The sequence below is a fragment of the Rutidosis leptorrhynchoides genome, chromosome 1 (assembly GCF_046630445.1).
Source record: "Rutidosis leptorrhynchoides isolate AG116_Rl617_1_P2 chromosome 1, CSIRO_AGI_Rlap_v1, whole genome shotgun sequence".
Taxonomy (NCBI): Eukaryota; Viridiplantae; Streptophyta; class Magnoliopsida; order Asterales; family Asteraceae; genus Rutidosis; species Rutidosis leptorrhynchoides.
Genome location: NC_092333.1, coordinates 604,157,727 through 604,174,147, shown reverse-complemented (window position 1 = coordinate 604,174,147; position 16,421 = coordinate 604,157,727). Strand labels below are relative to the sequence as shown.

Below are 16,421 nucleotides of genomic sequence, written 5' to 3'. Positions count from 1 at the left end.
ATAATAATGATATTTTATAATAACAATGATATTTCTATTAAAATGATAATTTTAATAAAAAATGATAGTTTTAATATTAATGATACTTTTAATAATAATGATAACGATAAAAATAATATAATGATAGTTTTGATGAAAATATTAATTATTTTAATAATAATAATAATAATAATAATAATAATAATAATAATAATAATAATAATAATAATAATAATAATAATAATAATAATAATAATAATAATAATAATATTGATAATATTAATAATAACCTTAATGATAATAACGATAGTAATAACAATAACAATTTTTAATGATAATACTTATATTAATAATGATAATGATAATAATAATAATAATAATATTAATTATTAGATAATAATAATAATAATAATGACGATAATAACGATGATAACGATAACGATAACGATAATGATAATGACAATCGTAATAATAATAATCATTTTAATAATAATACTAAAATTAAAGATAATTCAATTGACTATATCTTTTAAACCGTTCATCGAAGCCATACTCTTTCTAAATGAAAAGTTATTGATTTTTCGTCAGCTTTCCAACGACATGTATATCATATACCTTATCCTAGTAGCATATGTATTAAACTCATGATCTATCATAAACTATATAACGACGAAAATAAACATACAAGCATGCATAATCCTAAATACTCGAGCACTAGTCAGGGATACACTATTAATATATATAAGATAAGATATGAATGCTCACGTATCAATATTGAGATTCAATATTGCAGGAAAGTACATAGACGCAACGGAGATGATAAACACTAGGTTTGACTCATGAGCAATACCCCCGAACAATACCCATAACCTCCATAGCTATAACTCATAATCTCCTTAGCTCTATCCCGCTCGAAATACCCGTTTTGAAATAACTCGCACATGACCTTGTCGTAATATTTTATGTATATAATACTAATATTAATAACACTAATAATCCTTATAATAATAATATGACCAATAATAATAATAATAATAATTAATAATTTATATATATATATATATATATATATATATATATATATATATATATATATATATATATATATATATATATATATATATATTTGAGAGAGATTAGATCGAGAGATGGATATATGAAATTGTGACCAGAATTCGATCGAGTTTATAGGCCTCATTCTAGACCTCATTGCTCCGCGACTGCAGAGGGATCCAAGCACACAAATCCGCAATCGCGGCACTCACGTTTCCAGCTCGTTGCTCAATAATTCGAGGCTGCCGACGGTTTTTATATATATATTTTATAATATATTAAATTTATATAATTAATTAAATATTATATTATATTTACATACATAGTTAACCTGTAAATTTAGTTCCAATTTATTTTACGTTGAAACTCAACTCATGACCCATTTCCGGTTTTTCGAATAACATTTCATACGTTTAGAAAATTGGTACTTTACATTTCGTGACTCGTACCCTTGTCAAAATATGGACTAAAATTATTGATAACTCATATTACACTAAGTATAACATATACATGTGAGTGTTTTGGTCATTTGCTTCTATAAATCGACGTCTCGTTATATATACATATGATAATATAATTTTTAAATCAAAACGTTTTATATCTAATTAATATTATATTAAATCACTTTGTAAAGTATATATATATATATATATATATATATATATATATATATATATATATATATATATATATATATATTTATACTTATATTAAAAATATAACTTCATATATATCGTATGTAATTGAAATATCTATTTAATAATATAATATTTGGTTTTTCAAAACTATTTATTTTTCAAATTTCATTTTAGAATCGATTAAATAATAGAAGTTATTATATCATATAACATTTATATTTTAAATCATATAATTTATTCACGCATCAAATTCTCATAAGTTAACTTATCTAAATATCAATTGATTCAATAATCGACTACTAATATCGTTTATTAAATAATTCAAAATATATATAAACATGTTTTTAATTACACGTTGGAAGTTATATATATATATATATATATTCAATTCAATCACGGACCGTTATCATTTATAACTTGTCAAAAGGTTTCTAGAAAGATTCTAATTTTTTTTAAGATAACGTTAAAACATTTATCCTTATTAAAATGACTCGGTAACAATTTGTCAAAAGTGGTTCCAGACATTTATAAAGTTATATTCCTTTTTAAAGAAGACGTGACACTCAAATCATTGAATATAATTTCTAAAATTTATAACAGTAAAAGATAATGATAATAACTTTAATAATTTACTTCTTGACATATTGTAAAATGTACAAATCTTTCGAAACATATCGTAGTACGTTTTATATCTATTAATTGTATTCGAAACCACCTATATATAAGCTCAATATACTTGTATATATGTATGTGTGTATATATATATATATATATATATATATATATATATATATATATATATATATATATATATATATATATATACACGTTTCACATAACACTTTATTATTACGTAGACGTTTATCTATAACGAATAAGTATAACATTATACGTTTAATATTTTGATAACATTTACAAGTCATAAAATAGATTTCCTAATATATTTACATGTCAATCAAACGTTTAATATTTTGTTAATATTTCTCAATTTAATAATCAAACGTATGTATATATTCATACATATCTATTTACACATAATTTTTCATGAATCGTCAAGAGCAGTCGAAGGGTAATTGATTACATGAACATAGTTCAAAGTTTTTGAGATTTCCACATTACAGACTTTGCTTATTGTGTGGGAAATATTAAATCATATAAAGATAAAGTTTAAATTTGGTCAGAAATTTCCGGGTTGTCACATCCACCTATTTGAAATTAGCTACTTCATAGGATTAAGATCCCTGGTTATACTGTATCTGAAGATTCTATGAACTCGGTATGATCGGAGTTCCCGAGAGGCATTTAATGCGCTTTTAGGACACGGAACTTAGGAATTGAGACATGAATGACCTAGTATGCCTATTGACTGTTCCGAAGAGACTTCTTAGGAGCTGTTAAGATCTAGTTAGTGCCTTCTCTGTATGACCCAAACCTATTGCATGTTCTTGTTTGATTGTTACCTTAGGATTAAGTCATATCAACTGTTTAGGTATCTATTAGGTTTCTATCTGCTTTACTTTCAGTATATCAACTGTAATGATGTATATTGTTTGAACTGATATGATCTCATTAGTATGATGAAATGGTTGTTAGTTTTCATTTAAGGTTTTGCCAACTTAAACCAACGGATTCCTTCCGTTTGTGATCAGTGTTCAATCAACACGGCATGTTGTTATTGAGTTAACCGAACTGATAACGAGGGTTAGAATTAGAGCTTAACTCTCTAATAAACCTAGTACTTTACTGAGGATAACCTCCAAGGCATAGCTACCTTTCAATTATACAACCAAGTGACATACTTTTCACTGCTCAAAGAAAACTCCGAGAGTTCAGACATAAGTAGGTCTGTGTAATTGGCTTATCCAACCAGATCTACATCATTCCAAGCATAGCCTTAACATAAGCATAATTACCTTTCTCTAACTCAATACTAATTTCTTGGTCAACATTTCCCTGATCTGCATACTCCGGATATCCTTTCACTTCTTTACTTTTTCGGACTTAGGACTTTTAGCTTAAACCAACTACTATCGTTTATCTAGGTGATTTAAATAAAAGACAATTATCCACTTGATTTTCAATTCGTTAAATCTATTCAAAAATACGAAGGTTAACTTACACCTTCTAAACCTTAGAAAGTAAAAGTAAATTTAGGCCCTGCATAATATAAATAAACAAAACCACTGTGTGCTACCCTGATAAACTGAATCTGACGTCCTGCGGCCTAATGATACCGCATGAATAAAACCGTCCATTTCAACCGTATCTTTGTAGTAACATCAAGTTTTCTGGCGCCGCTGCCGGGGATCGAATATTTTGATTGAGAAAGTTTTCAGGTTGTTGGTTCAGGGGTTTAATGGGTGTTTGGTTCAGTGTATAAGAGAGAAGGGGTGTTTGGTTACGGGGATAAGAGGCATGGATCAAATATTAAATGAAATGAAGTTTGATTAATTGCACTTTAGGTCCCTGACTGTTTTGTCTTTTTTACTGCTGCTACATCTTCTTCCCCATTCAATTTCGTACGAATAGCTTATTTTGGCATCAAATTTCGAGAATTTTGTTCGATCTTCACACGAATTGATAACCCCGTTCGCTTGTACTAACCCTTAATCGCACAAAGCACCTTTTTCTTAGCACGAAGGAGCTGAAAAAGCTAAGAAACACAGCTCCGGCAGCTGTGGCGGTTCATGGTGTTTAGTTTCATGAAAAACACCCCAAAACACCACCAAATTGAATAGAAATTTGGAGATATTTTCGTTTTAAACACGGACCCATTGATAGATTTCCCAAAAACAAAACACAATTCTAGCAAAAATTCGATTCCAGAGATAATTTTTTTGAAAATAAAAATCAGCAAATCTCTATGTATATTATGGCTTAGCTCCTAAAATTCTGCACACACATTCACGACATGGTATCCAACCTTTCTACGTTCTTACTTTTTCTTAATTCGACCTAGATCTTCAAAACCCCAAAAAGTCAATAAAAGTCAAACTTAAGATCTAAAAACGAATTTTAGCAAAATACATCTCTTACCTTCAATCGAATCGTCACTAAAATGATCTCCAGCTCTGATACCAATTTGTTAGTCTCTTTATTCACTAATACAGATCTTTTGATCATAAACAAGCATCAATTTAACATTAAGACCAAGATATATGATAAACATTATGAACACGAAGAGATAAACATGATGAATCACAGATAAATCAAAATAATATAATAAACGTTGAAGCTACAATATTGATTTAGACAGAGAAACATCGGTGGCCAGGGGAGATCGAGCATGATCTCCCCTTAGCTCTGGGTTCGCCAAAACGGCTCACCGGGTTAGGGTTACTCTCTTCTACATCAACGTTTTAGTGTGAAACTAATATATATATATATATATATATATATATATATATATATATATATATATATATATATATATATATATATATATATATATATATATATATATATATATATATATATATATATATGACCTATTAGTTTGCCCTAATGGGCCTATCAACATGAATGTCACGACAGTCACATATGTTCCTGTAACTGATCAGTTTTACGCGTGTAATAGTTCTAGGTGTACAATATAATAATAAACGTTTTTCAACTATTCACCTAGTGACGGACATACAAATTTGCATCAACAAGGGTAGTAGACTTTTAATAGGAGTTCATTAACAATTTCCTGTCGGGCACAATCTGTTAAACAGTTCAAACTAAGTGATGTGTACATGGGTCAATTTATATTACTCAACTAAAGTTGTGACTTCTGAGCCACATTTTAGTATGTAATAGTCAACGTTGCAAAGTTTGATATTTGAGGATTAATCAAAAGTGACTTTGGAAGGAGTAATCGATAATTCATGGAATAATCGGATTGTACTTTATAAATTTAATTATTAAATTTCAAAAATTATATTTTTTTACCCATAGTGAGACCATTAAACCATGATCACAAATATATATCTTTTTATTTTTATTTTTATTTTTTTATTTTTTTATATTTTTACCAATAGTGAGACCCTTATATCCAAAATCCAGATTCATCTCTTCTCCTAACTTCATATCATACATTTTCATTCCTAACTTCGTATTCATCTCTTCTCATAACTCCAATTTTCATTTCTTATATCCAAATCCAAATTCCATTCAAAAGGCATAAAATAAAATAGAAAAAGAAAAGGAAAGTCACTCCCTTCGTCCTGAAATATGCGTCAGAAAAAAATGGAGGAGGGCGAGGAAGGAGGGCGAGCCAAGGGCGGGTAGCAGGACGGGCTGCTGCCATCTGGGTGGTGTTAGGCGGAGAGGAGGGCTGGAGTAACACGGGTACCATTGGGATTCCTCTTAGAAAAGATCCTTAAATTTATTATCTGACCCCTTTCTCATGTAACTCGAGGTTTCTAGACAATTATGATTATTTCGAATTCTAGCAAACACAATAGCGATGAAGAATCAATCATTCAACTACTTGCGTGTCAATCGGTAAAGATTATGAAGTATATTTAAAAGTATTTGGCTCGTTCCGAATATATGGATAAAATCAATAAACAACATGACAAAATGTGTAAATAGTTCTATTCGGTTGTGACCACCTTCATTTGTAATTTACCACATCATTATCTACGTCCATACGAACCTCGCACACAAATGGACGACGGTCTTCCTAAAAGGCTAAGGTACAGACACTAGCTTTGTTTCTCATGTTGTTTCAACGTCAACCTTGAAACCCTTCATTCCGATTCACCATCAACAACAACAATTATCCTTGATTGACATCATCTAAAATTTTCTGATATGATACAAATGTAGAAATGAATTTACTGTATAGTTGGTAACAATTGTATAGTTGGTAACAATTTCTTTAGTTAGATTCTTTCTGTATGAAAGTAAGAAAAAAGTAGAAAAAATTATACGCTAGAAGGAGGGCTTGAACCTCCGACCTTGTGGTTAACAGCCACACGCTCTAACCAACTGAGCTATTCCAGCTTTGCATTTGTTATTGCAATTTTCGTAATTTATACGCTAAAATATATCCATAATATTTAAGATGGTAATAAAATTACCTTTTGTTAAATTCTATAGCGCCTGATTATTCACTGGCCATATAAAGGGAGCCGTGTATTACCTTCTAATTGGTTAATCGTTTTAGATAATTATCATTACATAATTAGCGTAGCAAAACGTATTATACATGAAAAATATTTGAATTTGATCACGTTGTTTTATAACACAATAATTTTATAATTAATTATTTTATGTGTTTTGTAAATCAAAGTATTTGATAACATAACAAGTCATTCTGGTAAGAAAATAGGCAGAAAGAAACATTGATTATCACTTTTTGGTGCGTAAGTGGTGGCCTGCTTTTTACATTTTCATGTGTTTAGTCTTTTAAAACACAATAAATCGATTTTTAAGTTTAACTTGACAAACCCTATTAACTAATTAGTCTCTTCTCTCTATAACAAAAGCTAAGTTAGCTAATCATCTTATTCAAAAATTTCAATGGAAGAAAAATAGTTACTGGATTGAAACAAACTAAAGTAACGGACGATTGAATATCTTTTATGATCCTTGGTAATCGGTTTGGAAACCATACCATCAACTTTATCATAACAAACGACTCTTAAAGGTATATGACAACACATTCGCCGAGCCATCGCTGAGAGTACCTAAAGACGGAGAGATCAATCATTGCCTTGCAAGGCGGTCAAAAAAACCAATATTTTTATCCGAGCGAGCCACATTTAAACTCGATCCGGATGCGCCAATCTAGTCACCTGTTGGAGTGACTTTATACAAATTTTGGACCACATCATCAAAGTCAATGTCATCATCGTTATCTCTCAAACAAAACGAGTCAACTGGATCCGCCTTCTTCCTAGTATCCACCTTCTTGGAACCCTTCTTACACGAAGCACCTGTAACCACTTGATCCTGAAATTTTTGGTATGAATATATACCAGCAAAATCCCTCACAAGTAACGTTGGAGCAAGCACTAAAATGTTAGTTTATATATATATATAAAAAAAGTTAATTTATTACAAATGTTAGTCAACTAACTACATAATAGCTTTAAACATCTGCTTTTGTTAACTGTTAGTATGTTTTATATACTATTTTTTTGAAAATATCATAGTCAATAACAAATTTTGGATATAACATAGTTAATAACAAATTTTGAATATTTGAGTGTAAAATAACAAACTAAAATCAAAACATTTGTTTTAAATATATGTATCATTGTTAATTAGTATTAATTATTATTTTATTAATCCTATTATATCAAAACTCAAATTTAAATTCAAATGTATGTATAAAGGCGAACACAAGATATTGATAACAACCGTTCTTACTCGGCCCAGCAAGATTCCATGAGTAAAGCTAACACCGTAGAGGTGTTTAAGATAGCGTTAGTTTCCTGTTTATGAAAGTCACTGCTCTAACAACCCGAATTTCAAATGTTCATATGTCAAACAATAGTTAATAGTTAATGTGGAAAGGTGTTGTGACTATATATTCTACGGTTGCTGATTCAAAACAATTAAATGGCTACTAATCTTGGGACATCTATGAGACTATGATCTATGTTAAAACCTGTATTCTAGCAGCAATGATCACCGTTATACGGACTAACCTGAGTAAGAGGTGAAACGAAAATAACTGGTTAACTACTACGTACCAATCGAATTGGAACAATAGTAGAAGAGTTTATATTTTCATCAAGAATTTTAATAGATTTACCATATTTATACATCAAATACTAATGCTCTACACATAAGTAACTCAGAATAATAATAAATCTATTAAAATTGTTAATGGAAATACTTGAAACTTAACAACTCGGAAAAATATCCCTGCATTCTAAGTTGTCAACATCCTTATTGACTCCTCTGATTGGCAAATTGCAATGCTTTGAAAGACCATATTGGTAGCAATATGGGCCTCGGTTTTGACGGGTCATTATGCATTTCATCCGTAACTTTTGTTGGGCCTTTAACCCAATACAACAACAAAAACAAATAATAAAAACTAGCATTGAGGTTAGCCGCGCTTCTCTGCGGCTGAAGCACAACTAACGTTTCTGGTGCTGCAGTTGGGTGAATGGAGTGGTGATGAGCAAGATATATTATTGCACTTATTTTACACGCAAGATTTCATGCCGTATAGTCTAAATATACTTGCTTTTAGTCCTAGTCTATTATTTGTTTCTACATATTTAGTACATATCCGTTCACAGGTGTATCCGTGGAGTTTAAAGTTTACATACATAGATGAGCGAATTCGAGGCCTCTTAGTTGATGTTATGCAGCATATAAGTTGCTGTCGTGAAGCATATAAGTTGCAGTTTGCAGCTGTGTTTCATCTCAATAAGAGCTGATTTGGGCTTCAGTTTTAGGCTGTTTCCTGGTTATGCAACCTAACTTGTTTGGCTAATGATAAGGAAACTATATAAATGGCATCTTTGAAATTCACATGGAAGTCGCGGCCAACGCCACCCATATTCATCGCAGCTCTGCATTTAACACAAATGGGAGATTATATTTACTTTCTAATCCTACATAATGTTTTATAGTAAAACCATAGAATTTGGCATTAGAACAACATTTAGAATACACGAATCTAACAAAAGAAAGAATGAAAAGGAACAAAAGAAACTAACAAAGCTTATGTACTTGTTGTACATTAGGCTTACCATTTACATTCGTGCTATCTTTCGATACATCAAAATTCTCATGAACATTAAACCCTGCATCTTTAAACTGCTACAATCGTTACACATGAGCACATTTGCTATGAATGCATATATTATATATTCATGCTATAAAGAGACAGACATATAAACAACATAGAGTGTAAATTAGTCGAATTAATTCATGAACATAAAAAACATTTAACACATTAACTTTAAAAAAAACCGAGTATGCAAAATCGAAGCACATACCAGAGGATGAACAATCAGCGAACAGGACAGTCGAGATAACGTAAACAGCAGCGAGACCGAAAACGGTTTGCACTGTTGTTGTGACCGTTATTGGAATAAGACACTACCGTTGTTGTGCCCGTTATTGGTAGACAATAATTTACAACCTGGCTGTAAAGACATACCTCGCGTCTTGATTTTGCCCTAAAGTACAGCCATCTGTACTTTTTACACAGTGCAAGGTAAAATATAAAGATACCAATTTTGTCAACAAAAAAGCCATCTCCATTAACCAATTTTTTAATAAAAAGTCAGGTAACTTTCCACTTCAATTTCAAACGTATATTAAAAACATAATAAACAAAATTAATTACTACCAGGTAAGTTAATAATAAAAAAAAAAACCATGAATGGGTGTTTGATGGATAGACTAGGTAACCATGGTTTCGATAAAATGAAACCTCTGTTACCTATTTATTGCCGTGTTTATCAACACTTACCGGAGTAGTAGTAATAGCGCGAAAGTTTTGACAACTCAATTATGCAAATTCTGTACCTGCAAAATCTTTGACATGAAGCCTTTCTCACAGTTTTCTCTAAATTTTATGTGATCGCATGTGACAACCCGGAAATTTTTGATCAAATTTAAACTTTATCTTTAAATGATTTAACGTTTCCGACACGATAAGCAAAGTCTGTAAAGTTGAATCTCAAAATTCTTGAACTATTCAATTACCTTTCGATTGTTCTCGACGATTCATGAACAATTATATTAATGATACCGCAACCCGCAGGCGCACCGCAAATGTATGCGGACAATCACTATTGTGCGTATGCGTGTTCTTGTGTGCGGTATGCGGCGTGCGAATGCCTTTGTTCCCGGTACGGCGGTTGCTTAGCTGTCAAGTAAATATCTTTTCCATAATTATATCCGTGATTCGGGGGAGTCAGTTATGGATGAGATTAACGTGATCTGGGACGGTTCTAGAATTAGAGTTTGCCTATAAATACAAACCCTAATCATCATTTACTTCACACGGCATATTACGTAACTATCGCACACGAGATACATTACGCAAAACAGCATCATTCAGTATCTCTTCAAGGTTAACAGGTTAGTCTTTCGTAAGCTAGTACCTACGACCTTATTTGGGGCCTCTTGATCGACGACCGTTATCAGAGGTGGACTTAATCACTTGGCCACCCCGCCGACATCATCATGTCGGCCAGGGTTATTCACGGTAGCCGGACCAGAGAGCCACGTTCTAAGATCCTTAAACCCCTCCTTATGTATTGAGCAGGCATATTGAACCCCATGGTAAAAATATGCATGATCAAGTGGTGCTTTCATTGAGAGTCGAATTAATTCAAGACTGTTTAATTGCTTTTTCTTTTAAGGTTTTGAATTGTACGACTCGTTATTTACAAAATTTTTGAATTTTTTCTTTAACAGTATCATGACTTCCGAGGAATCATCGGAACATACCCAAACAGATATTCAGAACGTACCGTCTGGTAGTCAACAGACACCGGTTATGACTACGGGGGCCGCTATTCAGGCGGGGTACACGATGTACCCTCCACCTATATCCGGCGAACCCTTTCAAAGGTACAAGCCGATATATTCAGACGGGGTTACACCGCCAAGAGCAAACTCACCAGTCACAACCACGCGGCTGGACTTTTCGTCAGTGGATCCAAGGGTCATCTTTGCAGGCACTAGCGGTGGAACAACGGGGCCGCACGTGGTTTGCTGCGGCCAGGTACCTATTTACAGTACCACTGTTTCAATACCTCTGCATACGCAGAGCATTCAGCAGAATTCGTCATTTACACCGTTGCAACCTTGGCAACCACCGCGCCCAGTTTCACAATTTTTAACTCCTGCAGATGCGCAGGCGTTACTTAATAGTTGGGGATTTGGTGTCATCCCAGATGCAAACTCTCATTGGGCGCCGATAACAGCGCAGCAGCAAAGCACAGCGCATACAGTTGGGCTTTTAAGTGCGTATCCTCAAGTTTCGCAGATATCTGCGCCACAGGTTTCGCTTCCTTTACAGCCACCTGTGTACTCTGCGTCTTCAAGTTATCCCTCTTTTCCAATGCAACAACCTTGGTTATATCCGCAGACGCAGGGTCAACCTTGGCAAAATGTTCAAGGGCAGGCAAATCTTGCAAGTCAATTCATGCAGGCTGCACCTCCTGATATGGTTCACTTATTTTCACAACCTGACTTTGTTCAGGACATGATGAAGCGTTTCTTTGCAAACTTGAAAGGGGATCCTGTTAAACCACCCTTCGAGCTACCGACTACCTTTGACAAGTTTCCTCCGCATATATCCGCATACCCGTTTCCATCAGCACCAAAGATACCTAGCACGTTGGGTACTTACAATGGCCTGACCGATCCAGATGATTTTTACAGCGTTTCGAAGGCGCAATGAGCACTCAAGGCTGGGTGGATCAGGTTGCATGTCAGATATTTCCTATGACACTACAGGGTATTGCTCGTGAGTGGTTTAATAAGTTGCCGGCGAGTAGTATTGCCGGGTTTATGGATCTGCGGACAAAGTTTTTGCTGCAATATCAGAATCAGAGACCACGCAAGCGCACTCACATTGAATGCCATGACATCGTGCAGAAGTCCAAGGAATCTTTGGGCGAATTTCTCACAAGGTATACTAATGAGTGCCTGCGTATACCAGATCTCAAACCAGAGCAATAGATTTCCGGACTCATACATGGTATAAATTCAGAACGTCATCCAACAATGGTAAGGCGTATGCGCCATACAGTCCCAACAACTTATGCTGAGGCGCTTAATGAATGCCACGACCATATGCGGAGTGGCGAAGATAATGACATCCCAACAGCTAGCTCACGCAACGAGAGGAAGGACGATGATGATCGTTCGCGCGATCAAAATCGTGGCAACAACTCTTGCGGAAGGTATCCTAGCGGTGGTCCTATCAGGAATGATAAAGGGAAATCAAGTGGCAATTATCGAAACAATAATCAGCGCAGCATCAATAATCAGAACTATGCGCTGCTTAAAAGTTTGTCCAAAACGCCAAAAGAAATTTTGGCAACCGAACCGGTGTGCGCGACCTTTGCGGTCCCAACTCCGCTTACGGAATTTGGTAAGCGGGACAAAACAAAGTATTGTGAAGTTCATGACTATTATGGTCACGACACCAATCGGTGTAAAAACTTGATGGAACGGGTTCTGGAGGCGCTTCGCGCGGGCAAATTGGATCATCTAAAACCACCTAAAAAGGATAAGGGAAAGGCCGCAGAAGGGGGTTCGAAGTCTAAAACTTTCGCATGGCAGAAAGTGGACAAAGCGAAAGATGCCGACTTAACCATTAACATGGTTGACGTAGAGAAAATCAGCCAGCGGAGAAAGTACAATGATCACCAAGATTGGGAGCTTCTCCCAATCACTTTCCCTCCTGTAATGTCAATTGATACAATTAATGAGCCCATTATCATCAAGTGTCGCATCCCTAATTGCGGAATCCAGATTAAGCGCATGCATATTGACACTGGCAGCGGTGTCGATATTATGTACGAGCATTGTTATTGTTTCCTCCCGGCAGACGTCAAAGCGCAGTTACGCCAGCCCGATGTTACGCTATCAGGGTTCTCTGGAGAAAGCTCGTGGCCGCTAGGTCGGATAGAATTAATGATAGAGCTTGCGGATGATAGGAACCCGCAGATGATCACGCATGAATTGGTCGATTTTTATGTGGTTCGTCCAACTTCGCGTTATAACGCACTGCTAGGAAGAAACTTCATATGGCGTTTCAACATTATACCATCGGTAGTGCATGGTTTGATCAAGTTTCCCACAGTAGGAGGCGTTGCCACGGTTGCGTCACATCAAACAACCGAGTTGTGTGGCTCAGTTGCGCCTATAAGCACTCCTAGCGTGGGAGAGCAACTGGAAAATTGTGCAATCATAGCAAATCGCTTGCATCCGGATAAGCGAATTAAAATCGGCGCAGGCTTGTCAGCCGAAACAAAGGCCAAATTGCATGGAATTTTGTCCGCAAACGCAGATGTTTTCGCGTGGCGTGAGTCAGACATGACTGGGGTTCCGCGTGGTATTGCGGAACATAAGTTAAATGTTAATCCATCATTGACACCCGTTAGGCAAAAGAGGCGGCATATGGCTCTAGACCGCAGTGATTGGTTGTGCGCAGAGGTGGACAACCTTGTCAAAGCAAGCATTCTGCGGGAAGTGCGTTATCAGACATGGGTTGCAAATCCTGTATTGGTAAAAAAGGCTGACGGTAACTGGAGGATGTGCGTTGATTTCAAAGATATTAATAAGGCATGTCCCAAGGACAATTACCCTCTCCCGGAGATAGACTGGAAGGTAGAATCACTATCGAGATTTAGGTACAAGTGTTTTCTGGACGCATACAAGGGTTATCACCAAATCTTAATAGCTGCGGAAGATGAGGACAAGACTGCTTTTCATACGCCGCAGGGTATTTATTGTTACACGAAGATGCCTTTCGGTTTAAAGAATGCGGGCGCGACCTATCAGCGTGTAATTGACGCAGCATTCAAGCACCAAATCGGTAGAAATCTTGAAGCGTACGTCGACGACTTGGTAATTAAAAGTAACACCGAAGGAGATATGCTCGCGGACATCCTGGAAACGTTTGCATCTCTGCGCAGGATCAACATGAAGCTTAACCCGCTAAAATGTAGTTTTGGGGAAGAGGAAGGCAAGTTTTTAGGTCATGTGGTGACAGCGCGGGGTATCAAGGCCAATCCCAAAAAGATTGAAGCCATTGATAATTTGCCATCTCCGAAGACAAAGAAAGATGTGCAGAGTCTAACGGGGAAGCTTGCGGCTATCACGCGGTTTCTGTCGAAAGCCGCAGAACGACAGTTACCATTCTTCAATACTTTGAAAAATTGTTTGAAGAAAAAAGACTTCGTATGGACTCAGGAAGCAGAATCGGCCTTTCAGGAGATGAAAAAGGTGCTTGCAGAATTACCAACACTTACTGCGCCAGTATCAGGAGAAACGCTAACGCTGTACCTCGCGGCATCGAAGGAAGCTGTCAGCTCAGTCGTCATCGCGGATCGCGGAAAGGTAATCCATTAATTTACATGCTTTATTTATATCGCAGAAACTTAACGACTGAGGTTTTTCTCAGACACAAATGCCGGTCTACTTCGTAAGCAAGACGCTGACATCAAGCAAAGTAAACTACTCACCGATAGAAAAGCTTGTATATGCGCTGGTCCATACGGCGCGGCGTTTGCGCTGATATTTTCAAGCACATCCAATCGTGGTTCTAACTGATCAACCAATCAAACAGGTTGGTAAACGCCTACTTTGCGGCAATGACCGGGGTTACGGCATTGACTAACGCAATCATTTTTCTTTCAGGTGTTATACAAGCCTGAGATTTCTGGCCGAATGGCTAAGTGGGCAGTTGAATTAGGTGAACATGAAATAAATTTATCTTCGCGCAGTGTGGTTAAGGGTCAAATACTTGCTGATTACCTAGCAGAATTACCTGCGGATGTCGAGGCGTCAGCAGAACATCAGGATCCACCTGCACCAACATTGTCACCATGGGAATTGTACACCGATGGTACGTGCAGCGCATCTGGTGCAGGTGCGGGTATAATTTTAACAGGCCCAGATGGCGAAGAGCATACATACGCACTGCGGTTTAATTTTGCTGTTACGAACAACGAAGTAGAGTATGAGGCTCTGTTAGCAGGTATGCGCATTGCGCATAGGTTAAATGTTAAAATTTTGCACGCATATGTGGATTCAAAGCTAGTATGCAGTCAGGTCAGCGGAGATTTCGAAGCGCATGACATAGCCATGCAGCAATATCTATCGCTTGTTCACAACCTCGTTGACCAATTTGAAGCTTTTCAAATCTCCCACGTAATGCGTGGGCAAAATAAGAAGGCGGATGCGCTAAGCGAACTGGCTGCCTTGGCTTTTGATCATATGAGGAAAAAAGTTCTAATAGAAGAACTCAATGCGAAATCCATTGTTATGATGCCTTTAGTGGCACCAGTTGAGGAATCAAGCTCAACATGGATGACGCCCATTGTGGCTTTTCTGCGGGATGGCACATCTCCCGCGGATTCCGCTGATGCAAAGAAAGTCCGCGTTAAGGCACCGCTGTATGCCCTTGAGGGTGACGTCCTATATCGAAAGAATTATTTGGGACCGCACTTAAGGTGCATTGGCCCGAAAGAGGCAGAGGAAGTTGTACGCGAGGTGCATGAAGGTGCATGCGCACTCCATTCGGGGCACAGGTCCATTGTGTCAAAAATAATGCGGCTAGGATATTATTGGCCCACCATGTACGCAGATACTGCGCGCATAGTTAAGCAATGTGAATCATGCCAAATACATGCACCTATTAGCAGAGCACCTGCGCATCCAATGATACCAGTCTCCTCACCGTGGCCATTCTGCAAATGGGCAATCGACATAGTCGGACCATTCCCAAAAGGCCGAGGTAATTTTATCATTTATTTTCTAAACATGTTACTCACATCAGTACCTTACGCACATTCTGCACAAGCAGGAAACATCAAATTCTTGATTGTTGCAATCGACTATTTCACAAAGTGGGTCGAAGCGAGACCGCTGGCAGCAATCTCAGGAAAAAGGGTGCGAAATTTTGTATGGGAAGACATCGTCTGTCGATTTGGTATACCAAACGAAATTGTTAGCGATAACGGTACGCAGTTCGCGGGTGACCCTTTTCGCAGCTGGTGCGCGGAGCTTAATATTAAGCAAACTTTTACATCTATTGCGCATCCG

At 36.2% G+C, this 16,421-nt stretch overlaps 1 non-coding gene across 1 annotated transcript; it reads right to left on the bottom strand.

The window, feature by feature from the left end:
- Window positions 1-6,588: 6,588 nt before the first annotated feature.
- On the bottom strand, window positions 6,589-6,662 carry TRNAN-GUU (transfer RNA asparagine (anticodon GUU)). Its single transcript has one exon. It is a non-coding gene; the product is annotated as a tRNA-Asn (tRNA).
- Between the last annotated feature and the right edge of the window lie 9,759 nt (window positions 6,663-16,421).